Consider the following 22,799-nt stretch of genomic DNA (forward strand, 5'->3'; position numbering starts at 1 on the left):
TAACGTTCAGTTTCTTTGCCGTTAGTCTTAAAAACTCCAGTCATTTCCATAGTTGCTTAGGTCAGTACCTTTATCCACTACCCCCTTCAGTGAGGTTGTTTATACATTTGTATGTTTTTATTATGGAAAATTTCAAACATATACAAATGTAAGGAGAAGAGTGTGTTGAACTCACCTGTACCCATCACCAGCTTCATGAACTATTAAATACATGGTAAGTTGTGTTTCATCTATCCTTCCCCCACTCCTCCTTAGTCAACCCATAATTATTTTGAAGTAAATTTCTTACATATTATTTCATCTGTAAATATTCCCAAATGAGACTTACCATAATTTAACCAATCTCCTATTGACAGACATTTAGTTTTTACTTATTACAAACGGTGCAACTGTAATATCTTTCTACATTATCTTTGCAAACTGCAGGGTAAATTTCTGGAAGTTGAATTGCTGAAACAAAGGGTATAAGCATTTTTTTTTTTTTTTTTTGCGGTACGCGGGCCTCTCACTGTTGTGGCCTCTCCCGTTGCGGAGCACAGGCTCTGGACGCGCAGGCTCAGCGACCATGGCTCACGGGCCTAGCCGCTCCAGGGCATGTGGGATCTTCCCGCACTGGGGCATGAACCCGTGTCCCCTGCATCGGCAGGCGGACTCTCAACCACTGCGCCACCAGGGAAGCCCCGGTATAAGCATTTTAAATTGAGAAATACCACCAAATTAATTTTATTTCTACCAGGAGTGAATGAGAGTTTACCCCTCCCCTCACCCTCACCTGCTCTGGTTTCACCAAACTTTTAAATACTTGGCATTCTGAGATACAAAAGGTGATAGTACTTTTCTTTTACATTTCTTTAATATGAATGAGATAGGACATTTTCCTTATCTTTATTGGTCATCTATTTTTTCTCTCTGTGAACTGGACATTTAAATTCTTTGTTTAAGGAAAGAAAATAAAGTGGCACAAAGGACCAGTTCCTTTCCCAAACCATTAATACCATGCTGTCATGTCTCCCTTTTCCCGTGTTCCTAGTTCAGATCACCAACTCGGGAGTGGTGTTTAAGTCTCTTTAATGAAGGTAAATACTTGCCCATCTTTTCCCCCTATCCTTTTGTCCCCCTTTTCACTCACCAAAGGTTCATTAGTTCTCTGCTTTCTTTGCACCTTGAGCACAGTCAGATTGTTTTTCAAACAGACGGTTTTAAGTCAGCTTCTGAGAGTACTCTGGGGAAATTTGCCCAAAAAGCAACAGGAAGGATTTCTACAGACATGTAGGGAAATGTTTGTAATTGTTTAGCAAAGGGTGTGCCCAGCAAGTGTTGTTTCAGGCTGCCTTGTTCATCTGTTCTGTCTTTCCACCCAAACGTAACACTTGTACTCTGACTTTTGCTGCTGTGACATGTTGGTGTCATTTTCAGCCTTATTTTTGTCACAGTGAATTATCTGTGTCCATTCACTTTGGACATACATGTAATCAGTACTGTTGACTTCTTGATTAGAGAAATGGTGATTGCATTCTGTCCTGAACTAAATGACAATGTCAGACAGTAAGAATGCCCTGACAGCCTGATTTTCTTGCTTATGTATTCTTTAAAAACAGCTATTCAAAATCTCATACACACATAAGTTGTTTGCCAAGCATTTGAAGCCATCTAGTTTTACCAGGTGACAGCTGCTGTTGTTTATGGGAACCTAATTTAAACCACAGACATGGAACAGTGTCCTTGTTTTGCAAAGAGGAAAACTGTGATTTTTTAAAATAATAGCTTTATTGAGATATAATTCACATACCACACAATTCATCCATTTAAAGTTTTACAATTCAGTAGTTTTTAATATCTTTACAGAGTTGAACAACCATCACCACAATTAATTTTAGAATATTTTTATCACCTCCAAAATTAATGGTATGTCTATTAGCAGTCACTTTCTATTTCTTTCACACCACCTCTCAGTCCTAGGCAACCATTAATCTACTTTCTATCTCTGTAATTTGCCTATTCTGGATATTTCATATAATTGGAATCGTACAATAGGTGGTCCTTGTGACTGGCCTTTTTCACTTAGCATGATATTTTCAAGGTTTATTCATGTTGTAGCATGTATTAGTACTTCATTCTTATAATGACAGAATACTGTTCTATGGTATGAATATATCACATTTTATTTATCAATTTATCAGTTGATATACATTTGGGTTGTTTCCACTTTTTGGCTATTATGAATAATGCTGCTATGAACATTCATGTACAAGTTTTTTTTTTTTTTTTGCTGTACACGGGCCTCTCACTGTTGTGGCCTCTCCCGTTGTGGAGCACAGGCTCCGGACGCACAGGCTCAGCAGCCATGGCTCACGGGCCCAGCTGCTCCGCGGCATGTGGGATCTTCCCGGGCCAGGACACGAACCCGCGTCCCCTGCATCGGCAGGCGGACTCTCAACCACTGCGCCACCAGGGAAGCCCCATGTACAAGTTTTTAAGTGAACATATGTTTTAATTTCTCTTGGAGATTATCTCTCTACCTACCCACCTACCTACCTAACCTACCTACCTACCTATCTATCTCTAGGAATAGAATTGCTGGGTCATATGGTAACTCTATGTTTAATCTTTTGAGGATCTACCAGGCTGTTTTTTACAGTGGCTGTACCATTTTACATTTCCAACAGCAGTGCAGGAAGATTCAGATTTCTTTCCACTCTTGTTAACCCTTATTATTTTAGCCATTTTGGTGTGAAGAGGTGGTTTTGATTTTCATTTCTTTGTTTAATTTAACCATGTTTTTTAAAAATTATTAATTATTAACAAGCTAATAAAAAGCAGTTTATTTTTTAGAACAGTTATAGATTTATAGAAAAATTGAGCAAATAGTGTTACCAAATTCAGCTTCTGCTGCTCGCTCACTGCTCAAAAGCTGACACTTGACAGACATGTTGGTTGGAAAGGAAAGGTTACTTTATTCAGGAGGCTGGCAATCTGGGGAGATGGCAGACCTGTGCCTAAAAACCAACTCTGACGATTCTGCTTAACCATGAAAGTGTTCTATTTATTTATTTATTTGTTTGTTTGTTTATTTATGGCTGCATTGGGTCTTCGTTGCTGCACGTGGGCTTTCTCTAGTTGTGACGAGCAGGGGCTACTCTTCGTTGCGGTGCGCAGGCTTCTCCTTGCGGTGGCTTCTCTTGTTGCTGAGCACTGGCTTTAGGCGCGTGGGTTTCAGTAGTTGTGGTGCACAGGCTTAGTTGCTCTGCGGCATGTGGGATCTTCCTGGACCAGGGCTCGAACCTGTATCTCCTGCATTGGCAGGTGGATTCTTAACCACTGTGCCACCAGGGAAGCCCCATGAAAGTGTTTTAAGGGAGAATCATTTGGGGAGGAGGTCAATCTTCCTTATTTTGTGTGCAGGCTTTCTTCTGATTGGTTGGTAGTGAAGTAACAGGGTGGTGTTCCAAGAATCTTGTGCACAGCCTGAAGTTACCCTCCTCTACCTAGGTGGGGGCCTTATTTCCTACAGAAGCCCTCAAAGGTATTATTATGTATATTCCTTGAGGAGGAACCAGGACCCCGCTTTTATTGCTGCACTGTTTCTTTCTTTTTTTAAAATATTTTTTTATTTATTTGGCTGCATCGGGTCTTAGTTGCGGCATGCGGGATCTTTCATTGCAGCGCACGGGCTTCTCTCTAGCTGTGGCCCTGACCAGGGATTGAACCCACATCCCATACATCGGAAGGCGGATTCTTAACCACTGGATCACCCGGGATGTCCCTGCATTGTTGTTTCTTAACTGCTCCTCCTTTGTTTCTGCATTCACTCCCTTCCCTGATAAGCAACTGTTTGAATCTGCCCTTTGGAACTCAGGGAAAGTCAAGGTGGCTGAATGAAGCCTGTTTCCTACAAACAGGAAACAGGGGACATGGAAAGGATTTATACCCAGGTGGGCCTCACAGGGTCCTGCTTCCTTTCAGTAGTAGAGAGTTACCCTATTGTGTCTCTCCACAGTTTCCCCTATTAGTAACATCTTACACTAGTGTGGCACATTTGTTGCAGTTAATAAACCAATATTGAAACATTATTAACCAAAGCCCATAGTTTGTTAAGATGTCTTCATTTTTTTTTTTTTTTTTGGGTATGCGGGCCTCTCACTGTTGTGGCCTCTCCCGTTGCAGCGGATGCGCTGGCTCAGCGGCCATGGCTCTCGGGCCTAGCTGCTCCGCCGCATGTGGGATCTTCCCGGACCGGGGCACGAACCCGTGTCCCCTGCATCGGCAGGCAGACTCTCAACCACTGCGCCACCAGGGAAGCCCCAGTTTTAAAAAAAAATATCTTTATTGGAGTATAATTGCTTTACAGTGTTGTGTTAGTTTCTGCTGTATAACAAAGTGAATCAGCTATATGCATACGTATATCCCCATATCCCCTCCGACTTGTGTCTCCCTCCCCACCCTCTTTATTCCACCCCTCTAGGTGGTCACAAAGCACCGAGCTGATCTCCCTTTGCCACGTAGCTGCTTCCCACTAGCTATTTTACATTTGGTAGTGTATATATGTCAATGCTACTCTCTCACTTCATCCCAGCTTAGTTATTTTTCTGTTTAAGTCCACATCTAAAATTCCACATTGCATTACTTATCACCACTCCTTTTGGTTATAATGGTTTTGCAAACTTTGATTATTTTTTTTTTATTTTTATTTTTTTGCGGTACGCGGGCCTCTCACTGCTGTGGTGGCCTCTCCCGTTGCGGAGCACAGGCTCCGGACGCGCAGGCTCAGCGGCCATGGCTCACGAGCCCAGCTGCTCCGCGGCATGTGGGATCCTCCCAGACCGGGGCACGAACCCGTGTCCCCTGCATCGGCAGGCGGACTCTCAACCACTGCGCCACCAGGGAAGCCCTTGATTATTTTTGATGACCTGGACAGTTTGGACTACTACTGGTCAAGTATTTTGTGGGATGCCCCTCCATTGGAATTCATCTGATACTTTTCTCATGATTAGACTGGGGTTATGGGTTTTTGGGTGGAAGATCCAGATATATAGTATCATTCTCATCACATCATATCAAGGGTAAATGTTGTCAACATGATTTATCATTGTTGATATTGACCTTGATCACCTGCCTGAGGCACTGGCTGTCAGGTTTCTTCACTGTAAAGTCACTCCTCTTGACTATTTCCATACTGTATTGTTGAGCAGCTTTTCATGTGCTTATTCATTTGTGTATCTTCTTTGGAGAAATGTCTATTCAGAACTTTTTTTAAATTGAGGTTTTAAGAAATACCCATTTTTAAATTGGATTGCTTTTATTATTCAGTTGTAAGTATTCTTCATCTATTCTAGATACAAGTCTCTTATCAGAAATGTAATTTGCAAATATTTTCTCCCATTTTTTTGGTTATCTTATTACTTAAAAAATTTTTTTTTTAATTAACTTATTTTAGGCTGCATTGGGTCTTTGTTGCTGCGTGTGGGCTTTCTCTAGTTGTGGCAAGCGGGGGCTACTCTTCGTTGTGGTGCATGGGCTTTTCATTGCGGTGGCTTGCCTTGTTGTGGAGCACGGCTCTAGGCGCAGGCTTAAGTAGTTGTGGCACACGGGCTCAGTAGTTGTGGCTTGCAGGCTCTAGAGCGCAGGCTCAGTAGTTGTGGTGCATGGGCTTAGTTGCTCCGTGGCATGTGGGATCTTCCCGGAGCAGGGCTCGAACCTGTGTCCCCTGCATTGGCAGGCGAATTCTTAACCACCGTGCTACCAGGGAAGCCCCATCTTATTACTTTCTTGATGGTGTCCATTAAAACATAAAAGTTTTAATTGTTATGACGTCAAATTTATCTATTTTTCCTTTTGCTGCTTGTGTCATATCTAAGAGGACTTTGCCTAACCCAAAATCATGAAGTTGTATGCTTAAACTTTCTTCTAAAAGTTTTAATAGTTTTAGCTCATTTATTTAGATATCTGACCCATTTTTATTTATTTATTTAAAATTATTTATTTATTTATTTTCGTTGTGCTGGGTCTTATTTGCTGCATGTGGGATCTTCGTTGTGGCCTGTTTAATTGTGGTACGCCAGATCTTTAGTTGCGGCATGGGGGCTTCTTAGTTGTGGTATGCAAACTCTTAGTTGTGGCATGCATGCAGGATCTAGTTTCCCGCCTGACCAGGGATCGAACCTGGGCCCCCTGCATCGGAAGCATGGAGTCTTACCTACTGGACCACCAGGGAAGTCCCTGATCCGTTTTTAGTTAATTTTTTTTCATATGGTATGAGATAGGAGTCCAGCTGCATTTTTTTGCATATGGATATCCAGTTTCCTTGTAAGCAGATAGGGTTGGGGTTCCCCAGAGAAAGAGAACCAGGCATGGCTTTCTTGATATAAGAGTAGCCATTTTTGGCCTAAGCCATTTTATGATCTAAGCCTGGTCACAGTGCTAGTCCTTGAACAAGTCTCAGTAATTAGTGATCTTAAGGGAACAAAAGAATGCAAAAATAAGCAGACCAGTTGTCAGACAAGAGAAGTAACAATAGCAAAGATAATGTATCAGTTGTAAAGACTCCCAGTTCTGTTTCAGTGGTAAAGATTAGCATGAAGTGCTCAACCACCAGAAAAGCTGGAACTTGAGGGATGATTATGTTGACCTTTTCTGACCCTTGTGACTTCAGTCAACTAAAGCTTGGACTCTGTTGTTGGCCCAAGTCCCTTCATGAATATGCATGTACTCTTAGCTTAAAACTTTCCCAATTTTGCTATTTGGGGAGACACTGCTTTGGGAAAGATCCTTGGTGTTCTCCTTACTTGCTGCAAGTAATAAATCCTTCCTTCTCCCAGTCTTTGGCTTGGTTGTGTCTTTTGGCTGGACATGCATCAAGAGGCGAACCCAATTTTCGGGTAACAGCCTCAACGCTATTTTTTTAAAAAATATTTATTTATTTAATTTATTTATTTGGTTGTGCTGGGTCTTAGTTGAGGCAGGCAGGCTCCTTAGTTGTGGCTCGCCGGCTCCTTAGTTGCAGCAGGTAGACTCCTTAATTGTGGCAGGTGGGCTCCTTAGTTGTGACGTGCAAACTCTTAGTTGCGGCATGCATGTGGGATCTAGTTCCCTGACCAGGGATCGAACGTGGAGTGTTATCCACTTCGCCACCAGGGAAGTCCCCAGTACTGTTTGTTAAAGAGACTGTTCTTTCCCCCTTGAATTGTCCTGGCATGATGGTGTGACTTTGTTTTTTTAAAGGATTTAAAAAAAATTTTTATTTATTTATTTTTGGCTGCATTGGGTCTTCGTTGCTGTGTGTGGGCTTTCTCTAGTTGCAGCAAGTGGGGGCCACTCTTTGTTGCAGCGCACGGGCTTCTCATTGTGGTGGCTTTTCTTGTTGCGGAGCACGGGCTCTAGGCATGTGGGCTTCAATAGTTGTGGCATGCGGGCTCAGCAGTTGTGACTCACGGGCTCTAGAGTGCAGGCTCAGTAGTTGTGGTGCACAGGCTCAGTTGCTCTGCGGCATGTGAGATTTTCCCTGACCAGGGCTTGAATCTGTGTCCCCTGCTTTGGCAGGCAGATTCCTAACCACTGTGCCAATGATGGTGTGGTTATTAAGGTTCAGTTGAACATGGGGAAAAATTTAGCACGTGTGTGTGTGTGTGTGTGTATATATATATATATATATATATATATATATATATATATATATATATATATATATTTTGGCCGCACCACGTGGCTTGCAGTATCTTAGTTCCCTGACCAGGGATTGAACCCAGGCCCTGGCAGTGGAAGCATGGAGTCCTATCCACTGGACCACCAGGGAATTTCCCCTAGCATGTATATCTTAATACATTATTAGTAACTCTACCCCAAATCAGTTATAAAATGCTGAAATGTGGTAGAAATCTCAGAGGCTTTCACTACAGCTAGAGAAGACCAGAGACGATTTAGGATAAATATTGCCCAAAATGTAAATTACTCTGCTGACAGCATAGCACAACTGTAGACTCAATTTGGTTCTTGTGAAACCTCTTAAGGAGAGTTTTTGCCTTTAGAATCTTCTGAGTTAACACGCATAATTATTTCAGTGACATAGCAAGGTGTTATCAGAACTGGGAGCAAATTGCTCTTCATTTTATTCACAATTTTAGTTTGTGGCCATCCTGAAATTTTGGCACAGTCACCACTGTCCTTTAGTCCTCTCATTATGTGCCTGCCCTAAATCTTCACAGATTTGGAGTAAGAGCACTAGAAGAAAGAGCTCTAGAAGTTGCGCTCTGGTGCCGAATTGAATCTTGGAGACAGAGTTTTGGGTGAAGTAGAAAAGAATAGCTTTATTGCTTTGTCAGGCAAAGGGGGACACAGAAGACTTGTGCCCTGAAAAACTGTGTGTCCCAATGTGGGGGGATTTGGTGAGGATTTTTTTTTTTTTTTTGACCATGCCACATAGCTTGTGGGATCTTAGTTCCCTGACCAGGGGTTGAACCTGGACCCTCAGCAATGAAAGCAAAGAGTCCTAACCACTGAATCGCCAGGGAATTCCTGATGAGGAGTTTTACAGCAGTGGTTCAAGGGTGGGGTTGCTGATAAGGATCAGGGTGTGTGCAGGGCCTGCACTCCTTTAATCTGGCCTCAGGTGGTTTCCTGATGAGCTTCTGGAGGTTATTAAACTGTGCCCTTCTCTGGAATAAAGAATGCTAATATCTTCCATTTGTTGGGGATTTTAGTTCTGTAAAAGAGCTCAAAGATATCATTATGAGTATCCCTTGAGGACCCTGCCCCAAGGCTACACTGTTGTTTGTTGGCTGCTCCTCCCTTGTCTCTGCATCCCCTCCCTTCCCTGATTAGCAACTGTTTGAAAGGCTTCCAGGCCCAAGAGCCCCACAGAGTCCTGCTAGGTTTCACTAGCATTTAGGTGATTCTGTGGTGCTTGAGAGATATTTGACATCCTTACTCCTCTCTAGAAGCTTTCAGTCTCTTTGAAGAAATTTTAAACCATTGTTCTAGAGATATGTTGGCTATATTCATAATGACATAGTGCTATTTCAAATAATTTTTAGGATAATGCAAGATGTAATTAAATATATGAATTTAAATGATAATGATATTATGACATTAGAAACTCAAATAAGTGGCCCCTGACTGCCTTTCCTCTTTTTTCAGAGTCCATTTGTGTGAGAAATACACAGAACTGTTTTTGGATGGTTTGTTGCTTAGGTCTGTGGTTAACAGCCAGAGTTTATCCGAAGTATGTCCTTAGGATCATAATTGTTTCGTTTTTTTTTTCTTCTCTCTTCCTTTTTTGCATTATACCTCTTCTTAGTAATGGGTACTTGAGTAAAATAATCAGCTATTCAAGGTACATATGCTATTTACTGACACTAAATAAATCTCAGAATATAAACTAGATACAAATTAGGTATATAGTTTTTATTGTTTTCTATGGACTTTCCAGTATATTCTTCTTTACAATCTAGAGTCAAAGGCTAGAATATTTTCTCTTGGGTTCCTTGTTAACTAAGATCAAGTCCATATTTTATTTTCATTTTCCAAACTCCAGTTTAAGCTTTTTTTTCCCCCATGTGAACACATAGCCAGGAGTCAAATGCTACTGTTCCATGGGCTTCCACTTGATATAAAGCAGTCTTTACTCTGCCCCTCCCCACCTCAATCCTCCATAATTTATTTAAAAGTCTCCAAATTTCCTCACTGCTCCCTAGAGTGCTAGAATCAAGACACTTTTATTTTCCAATCTGGCTCCTACTCTGGAGCCACTCAACTCCTTCCTTTCCGCAAATATCAGCATTATCATTAGCATCTCAGAAATAAAACCCAACAAAAATGATTTTTGGGGTTACTCCAGGAGGGAGTCACCTTGGTTTTTCTTAGAGAAATTCTGTTTCTCTTTTATGGCTCTAAGAGAAGCAAAATATTCTCTTATTAAATTGAACATTCTGCTGTACCCTACCCCTCTGGATAGTGGATGTGACCAAGTGGGAGTTTTCGGCCTATGTTCTTCCATATCACCCCCCCACGTACCCCACCCACCCACACAAGGATTTCTCTTGATTGTTTTATTCAAGTCTTAGAAGTAGTTTCTCCCTGCTAAAATTTTTTATATTTTTTCAGAGGTCTTTGTCTGTATAGTCAAAGGTGGACTCTTATGGTGTAACATTCCCTGCAAAGTACTTGAAAAATAGGACAAGTTTTGTTGAAGCACAGTTTTACAAAGTACTGTTGTTATTGAACCGAACTTGAGTTCACATGCTTGGAGCCTAGGAAAGCCAATCTGCTGATACCAGGTTGTGATGAAGGAAAGCACAGCATTTACTGCAGGGTGCCAAGCAAAGAGAACAGTCAGTTGTGCTCAAAAGACCTGAACTCCCCAGTGACTTTCAGGGAAGCTTTATTTGTCTAAAGTTTTTTTGATGTGGACCATTTTTAAAGTCTTTATTGAATTTGTTACAATATTGCTTCTATTTTATGTTTTGGTTTTTTGGCTACGAGGCACGTGGGATCTTAGCTCCCTGACCAGGGATCGAACCCGCACCCCCGGCATTGGAAGGTGAAGTCTTAACCGCTGGACGGCCAGGGAAGTCCCAGGAAAGGGTTTTTTAAAGGCAACATTATGGGTGAGGGTTGCAGGGTGCCTGATCAACTCATGGACATTCTTCTGATTGGTTGATGGTGAGGTAACAGGGTAATGTTCCTGGAATCTCAGTCATCAATCTTCTGGTTCCAGATAGTCTGGGGTCTAGTGCTTGTGGTTAGATGTAGTCACCATTCTCTACCTGGGAGGTCGGGTGTGTGTGTGTGTGTGTGTGTGTGTGTGTGTGTGTGTGTGTGTCTTAGTTTCTGCAGAACAGCTCGAAGATATGCATCAGATTGTTATCAGTATCCCTTCAGGAGGAACCAGGAGTCTTGTGACTAATCGAATCATTGATTGCATGAGGCTGCTCTTTGGAACTCATGGAAGGCCTAGGAGACTAAAGCCTTTTTTCTACAACCAAGAAACTGAGACACGGAGCGGCTTTTGTACCTGGGAAGGCTCTGCAGGCTCCTGCTCAGCTTCACTGTTGTAACCAGTGTCATCCAACTTCAGGATCCCTGAACATTTAAAAATGACATCTAAACCCATATATGTTAGTCTCCCTCTTTGTTTGGGAACCCTTGACTGAAACTCCCCACCTTGGCTGGGGAGGCAGGATGATAACTGCTTGCCTGCATTGTCTCACAGTAGGAGGTCCTGAAGAAGAACATGGTTCTGCCGTGGAAAACTAACCGGGAGAATTTGGGAGGAGCTGAAAGGAGGGAGGACACGCCAGTCCATAGTATGTCTTGTAAAACTAACCTGGAAAAATTTGGGAGGGGCCAGAAGGAGGAGGGAGGAGACAATGTGTCCTGGCAACCTCCCATAAACCTTCACGATGAAATCCATCTTAGCCGAGACATGCCTGTGCCACCAGGAAGGACCCTGAGTCAGACCGAATATGGGCCAAGCAAGATGATTGGCCACCTGGAAACTGATCCCCTTACCATAAAACCTGAGACTGTGAACCACGGGGCAGAGGAGTTCTCCTAGGTTCCCTTACCCTGTTGCTCTCTGCTCGGGCGCCCCTTCCCAGTAAAGTCTTTTGCTTTTGTCAGTATGTGTGTCTCCTCGGATTCATTTCCGAGTGTTAGACAAGAGCCCACTCTCGAGCCCTGGAAGTGGTCCCCCTTCTTGCAACATCTTGACCTAGCAATCATGCCCACAAAAACACTCCTATAAGCAATTTGGCACTCATCTAGCACAAAGCTGTAGTTACTCAATTTATTTTGGGTTGAGATGCCTAGTGGTTGACACAGGGTTCTCTTTATATGAGACAGAATCTCCTATGCAGTCTTGAAAAGGAAATAAGAAATGTCCAAAAATAACTTATACAAGGCAGAATGTGAGTATGTAGGAGAGTTTTGCATGAAGTATTTTCTGAGGGGCTTCAAAAGAGATTACAGTTCATAAGGTAAGATTTCCCTGTGGATCGCCTCCCTTGCCTGGCTGAGATGAGAAGTCATGTTACCTAGTTGCATTGTAACCAGGGTTGCCCCAGTATTCTTAGTTTTATTTGATTAGTTCCACAAGGAGTATATAACCATCTCTTAAGGACTTGATTGGAGAGCTTGACCTTGATATTTGTACACTCTTTTTTTGTATTTAGCACTGATCGTAGAAATCCTGTGTTTCACATTTTGAAATGACACTAACATCTCCACCACCCCCTCCACCAAACACTAGGAGACCTGAATTAGAATGCTAATGGTTAGCAAAAGAAAAGCAATAGTTTCTTTCTTTCTTTCTTTCTTTCTTTTTTTTTAATTTGGGCACTTCCCTTCTTGTGAAAGGACTACTTTAGACTAGTATATTGTTAAAATGTAAGAGCTTAATTAGTTTTGGGTAGTGCCTGCTTTTGTTTAATTTTGCCAATAAATCTTAATTAAATCTTTAAAAAAATCAACCCATACATTTTCTCTCAACCTATAGAAATACAACAGAACTTCCTATTTGGCAAGGATTCTGCTGATGAGTTTTTTCATCAGTATGCTTATAAAACAACTCCTTTCAATAAAGCTGTTTTATAACAGGGAGTAGTACATAGAAGGGTGTGCGTTGGTCCTCTGGGGCCTTTGTGCCCTGCCTGCAAATGTGAGTTCTGGGTGGAATGATCACATGTTTGGGGGCAGGACTCTGCCTGCTGTTTGTTCTTGGTGATATAATTTGGCCTCTTCCCTGAGAGAAGGGGGGAGATTTTTCACTGTCCTCGCCTTTCAGGTTGGGAATCTTTGAGAGTCCAAGCTTTTAAAAATTGATTCCTGAATCCAACCTCTCAGTTTACACATTAATTTTCTTTAAGAGTGTGTCTTGTTTAAGATAGTTGGAAGAGTTTTGCGTCTTAAAATGATTTAATTCAATTTAAGTCTATACAGTCTTGGAATTATGAATTAAGGATTCAAACACGACACTGTTTTGGTTTTCTCAAAAGCACTACGAAAGCGTCTTCAAGTGCTCCTTTTGACTTAGTGCAAAGGACTTTTTTAGTGCTGGCCCTCCATTTGAAAGCAGCTGCCACTCCGCAAACCTTATTGTTATACTGCTGACCTCTGTCATCAGGAATGCTCCGGGAGGAAACAGACTCCTAAATGTTTTTCTTAAGCCTTTATGAAGTTTGTGGTGTGTCCTTTCAAGTTACTTTTGGTTAGTTTCTTAAGTTTACTTTGTGTTTCGTTGGAAGCTCCATGATTTTAGCTTTATCATGAATTGTCAGTGCTGAGTTCCTGGTAGGTGGTAAAAAGAATTGCCCTTTCCCTGTTACTCTGTTCTGCGGGAAGCCTTTGTGGTTTAAATTCACAGTTTCCCATTGTTGCTAGCTTCAGTTGTCTCCTCCCAACGTACCCTTCCCTCCCCAGAACTCTAGCTCTTCCCTTGCCCCTCCCCATTCCTGTATCACTGGTCCCACAAATGCCCTTGTGATTTCTGGTGGCCTTTTGCTGGAGGTTTGAGTGTGCTCTCTGGTAAGTACGTGCTTATGGTAAAACTGGGTGGGTGGAGGGATGTAGGGAACTGGTCAGTCTTTGTGAAGTGTTGCTTTTAACGGGCAAAGTTTAAACCTTGAAAGTGAGGTTAACTTCTTAACTTTCAGAAGGCTTCTTTAATGCTGACTGTTGTTTCTGTGCTTCCCTCCTCTTATTCAATTATTAAGGCTTTGGAACTTTGATTTTTATTATTGGTTTAAAAACCCATTCTCATAGATTTTCTTGAGCTCATAGAATTAAAGGCAAGGGTTGTGGGTTTAGTATTTTAAATTTCCTTCAGATAGAAGGTTATTTGTGATTTCTTTATACTTATTTTCAGTATTAACATACTGATAAAAGAAATAATGAAGAAGAGGTCTTATTTTGTGGCTAAGCTGGAAAGTAGCATTTATTTCCAGAATTGGAATGATTCTTTTTTCTTCTCAGCAAATGTTGGCAAAATTCACTAAAATTTTGGCAATATATTGTCAATTCTGGGAAATGGTTTGCTGAGTACTGAGGATAACAGATGGTTCTGGGAATTACTTTTGGGAAGTTAGATTTGTTCATTAGCACCTTCTCTCTTGAGATGTGAGGTCTATAATCCTTTTGAAAGTAAAATATTTAATATTCGGTGTTCAACTTAAGTCAAATATCACTTTCATAATGGGCTTTCTATTTCCTTGGATTATACGTTTTGATCTTCAACTAAGAAACAGTGTGTGTGTGTGTGTGTGTGTGTATGTGTTGGCATTGAATGGATGATATTCTGGTATTTCAAGCAGTTATAAAGTTATAAGCCTTGGGTTCTTCAGAAGTACTGCTAATTAAAAGTCATTTTTATAGTAGATGATGTGAGGGAAAACTTGTTTGTGGTATTTCATTGCGGTTCAATTGAATCACTTATTCAAGTGATAGGTGCACTTGTATAATAATGAATTCCTGAGCTCTACTACCATGTGGCAAGTGCTAGTTTCTATGCTAAGTGCTTTGCATTTACTTCTAATTCCCAATATGACCTTGTCAGATAGGTAGTATTATCCCTTTGGGAAACAGTCATGCATAGGTAGAACATGGGTTTTTCTTTTTTTGGAAAATGAGGGAAATAATCCCTACTTGGTAGATTAATTGTGAGAATTAAAGGACGTACCATGTGTCTGGTGCCTAGCATAAAGTTGGTGTTCACTAAGTGGTGGCTACTGTTATTATAATTTTACAGCTGAAAGAGCTGGGGGGTAAGTACTTTGCTTAAGGTCTCTCAGTTGTCAGAAGTAGAGGTGGGATTCGAACTGGCTCAAAACCAGGAGTCTGGCAGCATGATTTTATTTGAGTATTAGAAGGCTTTTAGAGTAGATTTCAGTGGATCCCTGCCCTTCCCTCCACTCCTGCCCCCAGAGAGGAGGGGTTCTTGATACATGCCTTTCTTTCCTTCGTATCCTCTGTCACCTTCCCAGTCATGTGCTTGGTCTCTCACACTGGAGTTGCTTGTGCCATTCAGTGCCAGTGTTCTCCTAGCAGAAACGAGTCAAGCCAGTGCAGTCAGTGGCTTTTGATAGAGCCATCATGCTTTCATTATTGTTTGTGCTGAAATAATTTGGGCAGTGGTATGTTTATTTTTTTTTAATTTTTTAAATTGTAAGCTCCTTTTTTTTTAAGTGGTATGTTTATAATGATTAATAAATACTGCATGGTTGCAATTGAACATTTAAGTTGAAAAACAATCTTAGGGTTTAAAAAATTAGGAAAAAACTCTCTAGTTCTAAGTTACTGAACTAGAGGATAATATAAGGCAACTTTATGGAACTCATAGTTATCATTTTGCTATCCTGGGGCCTAATGTATTCACTATTGACTTTTTTCCCTTTATCTACCACAGTTACTAGTTTGGCGCTACTAACAGTATGTTTGTTTTACATTTATTTATTTATTTATTTATTTAAGTTTTGGCTGTGTTGGGTCTTCGTTTCTGTGCGAGGGCTTTCTCTAGTTGCGGCGAGCGAGGACCACTCTTCATCGCGGTGAGCGGGCCTCTCACTGTCACGGCCTCTCTTGTGGCGGAGCACAGGCTCCAGACGGGCTGGCTCAGTAGTTGTGGCTCACGGGCCCAGTTGCTCCACGGCATGTGGGATCTTCTCAGACTAGGGCTCGAACCCGTGTCTCCTGCATTGGCAGGCAGATTCTCAACCACTGCGCCACCAGGGAAGCCTTACTAGCAGCATGTTTGAGGAAGAATGTTGTGTTTGTTCTACTGGCTATTAGGTAGAGTATCTTTCTTCCATAGACCTTTGGGAAACAGAAGGTATGATTTAGGTATGATATGATTTAGGCAGGAGATTCAGGGAAGAAATAAAGAGATGACTGGTTATACTTATAACTGAGTTATCTCTAAATTGAAAAATGTATTTCAAAAAACTTAGTTCTTCATTTATTCTTTTATTTAACAAGTGTTGAACATCTGCTGAGTGTAAGGCAATGTCACTTTCTGCTTTTTATTCTAATAAAGTACTCGGGTGTTGGTTAAGAACTGATTAACAAAATGTTCCTGGGAGGGAGAGATTAAATCCCAATTGGTAGGGGACAGTAGTTAGAAAATCTTTTGGGAAATGAATTAAATATAAATGACTACTCCTTCCTAATAGGGTGTGACTATCATTAGTCTTTATTACTATAAATTGCCAGCAGGATGGCTTCTTCAGACAGGTTTGCTGAGTGGAGTGGATTATTAGTATTAGGAAATACTGGGAAGATGGGGCTGGGGGAAGGGTAATACAGATGACCCTTGAACAACAGGGACTGGAATTGCATGGGTCCACTTATATGCAGGTTTTCTTCAATAAATATACATATTCCTTATTGAGCAAAATGCCGGGTGTATACATAGAACAACTCATTTTTTTGTGTTTTAAGTGTAAGTATTTTGTCACTGAAGTTTTTTGAGCTAAATAGTAATTGATCGGAGATTGCTTTTGGCACCATTTTATAGGTAGGATTAGAAGGGGGAGAATAGTTTGGAAGTTACCACAGTAGTCGAGGTGAATTGTATTGAAAATGCATTATTTTTAGAATACATTTTCCCTCATTTTGATGTGGCTTTTGGTTTGTGCTATCTATTATAGTTTAATCTCATAGAATTTTTACAGTAAGTGTGTGTGTGGGAGGGGGGCGGTGTGTGTAAGAGAGAAAGGGAGAAGGAAAGAGAGAGGATGGGTATAGGGGATGCAGTTATCATAATCACAGCTACTATTTATGGAGCTCCTATTTTGTACCTGGCCCTAAGTGTTATAATTTTGTTGCAATAGTCTCAAGAAATCACATTTATTACATGTAGTAAATGACCTGAAAGTGATGTAGCAGGATTGGAATTTAGATTCATTTTATCCTGCTTCTTCATAATTATCATCAAAACATTTATGTCTCATTTGCTAGATACTGGGCTAATTATATATATATATATATATATATAAAATATATATACACATATATGTATGTATACACACACACTATTTCATTTAACTCTCGTAAGAGTTGTATGAGAGACATATATATATTTTTAAATTCCATTTTACTGATGAGGTACCTGAGACTTCAATAATTGATTCAATAAGTTGGTCAAGATAACACAGTTGTTAGGTGGTAGAGTCCAAACCTGTTCTACCATGTGAACTCTAGGTCCCTAAGTTTTATTTCTATTTATTTATTTTAAAAATTTATTTATTTTATTTATTTATATTTGGCTATGTTGTGTCTTTGTTGCTGGGCATGGGCTTTCTCTAGTTGTGGTGTGCGGGGGCTACTCTTCATTGTGGTGCGCGGGCTTCTCATTGTGGTGGCTTCTCTTGTTGCAGAGCGTGGCCTCTAGGCCCATGGACTTCAGTAGTTGTGGCTCACAGGCTCAGTGGTTGTGGCTCGTGGGCTCTAGAGCATAGGCTCAGTAGTTGTGGCACATGGACTTAGTTGTTCCACGGCCTGTGGGATCTTCCCGGACCAGGGCTCGAACCCATTTCCCCTGCATTGGCAGGCGGATTTTTAACCACTGCACCACCAGGGAAGCCCGGTCCCTAAGTTTTATAAATCACATTGTGTTCCCTGGGAATGGTGCCTCCTGGATCTCCACTATGATCATGGTGTTTCCTGAGGTTATATAATGTGGTTGGCCCTGCAAAGCCTGCACTTTAAACCACTATGTTCTTTCTACTATCATGCTGCCTCCCTTGGAAGTCAGTAGATTATCTATATAGCTCTGGATCTTTATAAGGAGGGGCTAAATAGCCTGCAAATGTCATTTCTTTTTATTTATTTTTAAAATTAATTTATTAATTTATTTTTGGCTGTGCTGGGTCTTAGTTGCAGCATGTGGACTTCTTAATTATGGCATGTGGACTCTTGATTGTGGCATGTGGGCTCTTAGTTGTGGCATGCAGACTTCTTAGTTGTGGCATGCATGCGGGATCTAGTTCCCCCACCAGGGATCGAACTGGACCCCCCTGCATTGGGAGCACGGAGTGTTACTCACTGGACTACCAGGGAAGTCCCCAAATGTCATTTCTTAGTCGTTACATTTGTCACTTAATAGTAAAGTGAAACATGTCTTGTTTTTTTTTCCAGCTGCTTTTGGACAAATTTATTGTAAATGACAGTTTTCTAAGCTCTTACAAAAAGAAAAAATATAAGGCTTTCTGTCCTTTATCAGCATACAGTTTTTCTTGTTGTACATGATGTAATAATTTGAAGCTGCCAAAGTCCAACCCTCAGGAAATTGTTTGAGTTGAGTAACTGTATTCACTGGGGAGTTTGTGATAACCAGCCCATAAATCAACAAATAACGTGGACTTTTTTATGGTTGTAGATGCTATCTCTTTTTATTTTTAAGCTTGAATCAGAGCAAATATTGATTGAGTTGATACAGTCTTCATTAGAAAAAACCATCTGTGATATCTCAAGCTAGTTATGGAGATTTGGAGGACTCTTATTTAAGGAGAGTCAGAGTTTATCAGAATGTTGGAATTGGCTGTTCTAGGTACTTATCCCTTCAAACGAGAAGTTTTCTCTTTAAATTAAACTTTCAGTGATTCAGTGCCTATTATATTCAACTTCTGTGTGGAATAAAAAGATACCCTTAAGGAATATGTGAGGTACTCCATGTACACAAATAACTGTAATATGGGGGAGGATGGGAATGCTTATCTTGGAGTGGAGGATGAGTGAGGGGCACTTAATAGGTGCTCAGTGAAATGTCTGATGAATAAATGAGTAGATGTAGCTGGAAAATGGTGGTAAGGTCTAATGATTCTCAAACTTTGTGTAGGTGCCAGACATATTTAATTCAATCTTATAAATTAGTAGTTAATTTTACTAGCGGACTATGTGAATGTAAAAATATGCAATAAAAAAAGCACAATCATGGACTTCCCTGGTGGCTCAGTGGTTAAGAATCTGCCTGCCAATGCAGGAGACGTGGGTTTGAGCCCTGGTCTGGGAAGATCGCACATCCTGTGGAGAAATTAAGCCCGTGCGTTACAACTACTGAGCCCACATGCCACAACTACTAAGCCCGTGCGCCTAGAGCCCGTGCTCTGCAACCAGAGAAGCCACTGCAATGAGAGGCCTGAGCACCGCAATGAAGAGTAGCCCCTGCTCGCCACAACTAGAGAAAGCCCGCACGCAGCAACAAAGATCCAGCACAGCCAAAAATAAATAAATTAATTTTAAAAAAAAGAAAGCACAATCATGAACATGAGTCAATAAGAAAAAAAACCTGTCAAAATAGGTCCTGTTGACTGCTTTGGGTTTGTTTTTGTTTTTGTTTTGTAGAAAAGAATAGTTTTATTGCTTTGCCAGGCAAAGGGGGACACAGCGGGTTCCTGCCCCCAAAAAACTGTCCCTGCTTTTTTTTTTTTTAAAGTTTACTCTTTGTTCATGTTTTTGCCTTGTAAGCAGTGGAATAAGTGGACAAGAAAAAATTATGGGAGAGAAACTTGTGAAAACTCCATCCATTAATTTCTCCCCTTGTGAATTATAAAAATACCATTTTTCTCTAGCCAAAAGAATACCCATCTCTGGAAGCCATTGAAAAGGTGAGTGTCATGGTATTTTAGGAGTCCTCTGGTAGTCACATATATAGGAATGGAGACCTGTCAAAGAGTCAGAATGTGGTCCAGTAGTCCAGAGGGGAGAGGATCTGGACCTCAGCAGCAGCAGCAATGAAAACAGAATGAAAGGAAATAGAAATCCACATCTGGCCCCCTGTTTCTAAATAGGAAGTAGTTACCAATTATTAAACAGCTTTCTCAATGGTTGGTTACCTCTGGTCCAGAGTCCTTTCATTCTGTTTTTAGGGAAAATGAGTTTAAATTCCAATTTTAGTTTTACTTTAAGTAAGGAAACTATAAATTAAAGATAATTCATCTATGAATTATAGATAATTTAGAAAATAGAGAAAAGAGGAAAAAAAATAATTCATCACCCTAACAAGACCCCTGCTATTTTACATTTACTTATCCTTGATCTTGTAGATTTAAAAACTTTTCTAATAGTTCATTCTAGGTAAATCAAGCTCTGAGAAACAGGTTTCTGAACTAATAACCCATTAACTGCTAAACTTTGATGTTAAACATGATAACCCCAGACATTTCACACAAGCCTTCATTGGACTCTAAATTTCCCATGATCACAAACTATTAGTCCACTTACCTTTATAAGTATAGATGTTAATCCTCCAATTGCCTCTATTCCGCATTGGGCCCAAGCTTTCATCTCCCTCAATGAATTATTTGCACATTTAAAAAGTTTTTTATTTGAACCAATTTTGGACTTACAGAAAAGTTGCAAAAATAGTACAGTTTTTATATAGCCCTAACCCAGCTTCCTCTAATCTTATCATCTTATATAAGCATAGTATAATGATCAGAAGCAGGAAATTAGCATTGGTTCAATACTGTTACATAAAGACCGTCAAACTTCAAGTTTCTTCACCATTGTTCTTTATTGAGGATCCTGTCTAGGATCTCACATTGCATTTTAGACTTTTCTCCTCCTTAGTCTCCGAGGTTCTGTAAAAGTTTCTCAGTCTTTCTTTGTCTTTTATAACTTTGACATTTTTGGAGGGTATTAGTCAGTTATTTTGTCAAATATTCCTCAATTTGGATTTGTCTGATTTTTTTTTTTTCCTCATGATTGAACTGAGATTATATGGTTTAGGCAAGAACGTCAAGAAATGTGTTCTCAGTGCATTATTACCATGGGATTCATGATGTCAATATGTATTATTGCTCGTGATGTTTGACTTGATCACTTGGTTAAGGGGGTTTCTGCCTCATTTCTCTACAGTAAAGTTACTATCTTTCCCTTTGTGGTTAATAAATGTCTTGGTGGAGATACTTTGATACTATCATTTGCATGAATGTCATGGAATTCTCTACGTATAGAATTAGTAGTATTACTTAGAGACCTCATTGAACTTCATTTAATGATTATGAAATGAATTCCCTTAAGGGAGCTATCCCTTTCTGAGATACCTGCACCTTACTCCTGGTTTCATCAAAGGACCTTCAGGTTCTGCAGGAATAAATCCTTTCTAGTCAGTATTGGTCTCAGTTACACTCATATCCCATTCATAAAGAAGTCTCCAATGCTAATGCTAATAAGCTATAGATCTCTGAACCTCCTTTACCCCACTGTCTCTTAGGGTGACAGGCTCTTCCTGTGGCCCAGTGTCCTTCCAGGCCTCATCTCTCTTTATGGTTAAGCCAGTTTCATTTTGCAAACAGTTGAATGACTACTTAGGGTTTTTTCAGACACAGAGGCTAAGAGAAGCTGACTTTGTTGGTGAGGAATATAGTAGTAGATAATTAGGGCGGCTACGTCTATAGCCTGGTTTAATACTTTGGCCTGAGAAAAATGGCAGCACATTATGATGCATTGTGTATACTTGTTGTGAAGTAATCATTCTCTGTATTTCATTAATATAGAGAAATGTTTTTTTCTAGAGGTCTTCATTTTCTAGAGGTCTTCATTTTCTAGAGCTGTACCTCTAATACTGGCAGTCTTCAGCCATGATCTTTTAAATTTAGCCCTGCCATTTCTACTCTGTCAACTGTGTGTGGATCCCTAGTAGAATTATTACAGTCAGCCCAAGAATGAAAAATTCAAAGAGTACAATTTAGATCTATTTAGTGCTAACTAAATTTATATAACGCATAATGTATTAGATGGCTTTGATTAGTAAAATACATATTTATTACTATTACCGAATTTAAAGTAGATTTTTTTTTTTTTTTTTTGTGGTATGGGGGCCTCTCACTGTTGTGGCCTCTCCCATTGCGGAGCAACAGGCTCCGGACGCGCAGGCTCAGCGGCCATGGCTCACGGGCCCAGCCGCTCCGCAGCATGTGGGATCTTCCCGGACCGGGGCACGAACCCGCGTCCCCTGCATCAGCAGGCGGACTCTCAACCACTGCGCCACCAGGGAAGCCCTAAAGTAGATTTTTGAATCATATATTTTCTCAAGTAACGTATAGTATAAAAGCTCAGTTTCTGTAATATGATTCAGAGTCTGTGGGACCTGGAGCTTACATAATTCAGAGGGCCCACTTTAAGGGAAACAGTTCTTTTAAAAGAGAAAAGTAGATATTGGGCTTGAGGGCCTGTGCAAGAGAGGGGCCCTTAATCTTCATGGTTTCTTCTTCTTTTTTTTTTTTCTTAATTCTACCCCACCTTGCCCTTGCCTTTCAGTGTTGTCTGCACATATGGTGCCTCTCCCTTCCCAAGGAATTGCTTTTACTAATATCATTTCCTGTCACAATTCATGGTTTTTTCTTAAGCTTGCCTCTGGATGTGGGGGTCTGCAGAAAGGTTGGGACCCACTGTTTTCTGTCATTTCACACATGGGAAAGGTTTTTTAGCCTGCTCACAGGAAGTTAGTGTGTTCAGATTGGGAACAATGTGGGACATACAATTTAGTAACTCTACTACATAAAGAAATAGGTAATAGGTGATAAGATGACATGCTTCTTTCCCAATTCTGGCTTCTAAGCTTCCTAGTTTACCTGATGTTAGAGACAACAAGGTAATGCAGGCTGTTTTGACTTAGTAAAGCCCAGGAGCTAGGTCGTAATGATGATTAAATAAGTATAAAGTAGATTAAAGATTAAATAAATATAAGTATTTATGTTCACATTTTTTATTTCTTCATGATTCAGACTTGGTAGGTTGTATATTTCTATATTTTAATTTATTTCTTCTAGATTATTCAGTTTGTTGGTATATAATTGTCCACTGTAGTTTCT

General features: G+C 40.4%; 1 protein-coding gene across 23 annotated transcripts in view; it reads left to right on the forward strand.

Moving 5' to 3' along the window:
* USP54 (ubiquitin specific peptidase 54) overlaps nucleotides 1–22,799 on the forward strand; it is a 149,316-nt gene that overhangs the window by 44,399 nt on the left and 82,118 nt on the right. For 4 of the 23 annotated variants that reach the window (XM_067710519.1, XM_067710535.1, XM_067710538.1 and 1 more), the window contains exon 1: nucleotides 13,246–13,515. The exons of 10 other annotated variants lie outside the window; for them this stretch is intronic. The gene's annotated coding sequence lies outside the window, so the exon portion shown is untranslated. Of the gene's footprint in view, nucleotides 1–13,056; nucleotides 13,199–13,243; nucleotides 13,516–22,799 lie in introns of those variants that run through there. 9 more of the 23 variants (XM_067710540.1, XM_067710537.1, XM_067710545.1 and 6 more) reach the window with 4 other exon arrangements.

This window comes from Pseudorca crassidens, chromosome 16, assembly GCF_039906515.1.
Source record: "Pseudorca crassidens isolate mPseCra1 chromosome 16, mPseCra1.hap1, whole genome shotgun sequence".
Lineage (NCBI taxonomy): Eukaryota > Metazoa > Chordata > Mammalia > Artiodactyla > Delphinidae > Pseudorca > Pseudorca crassidens.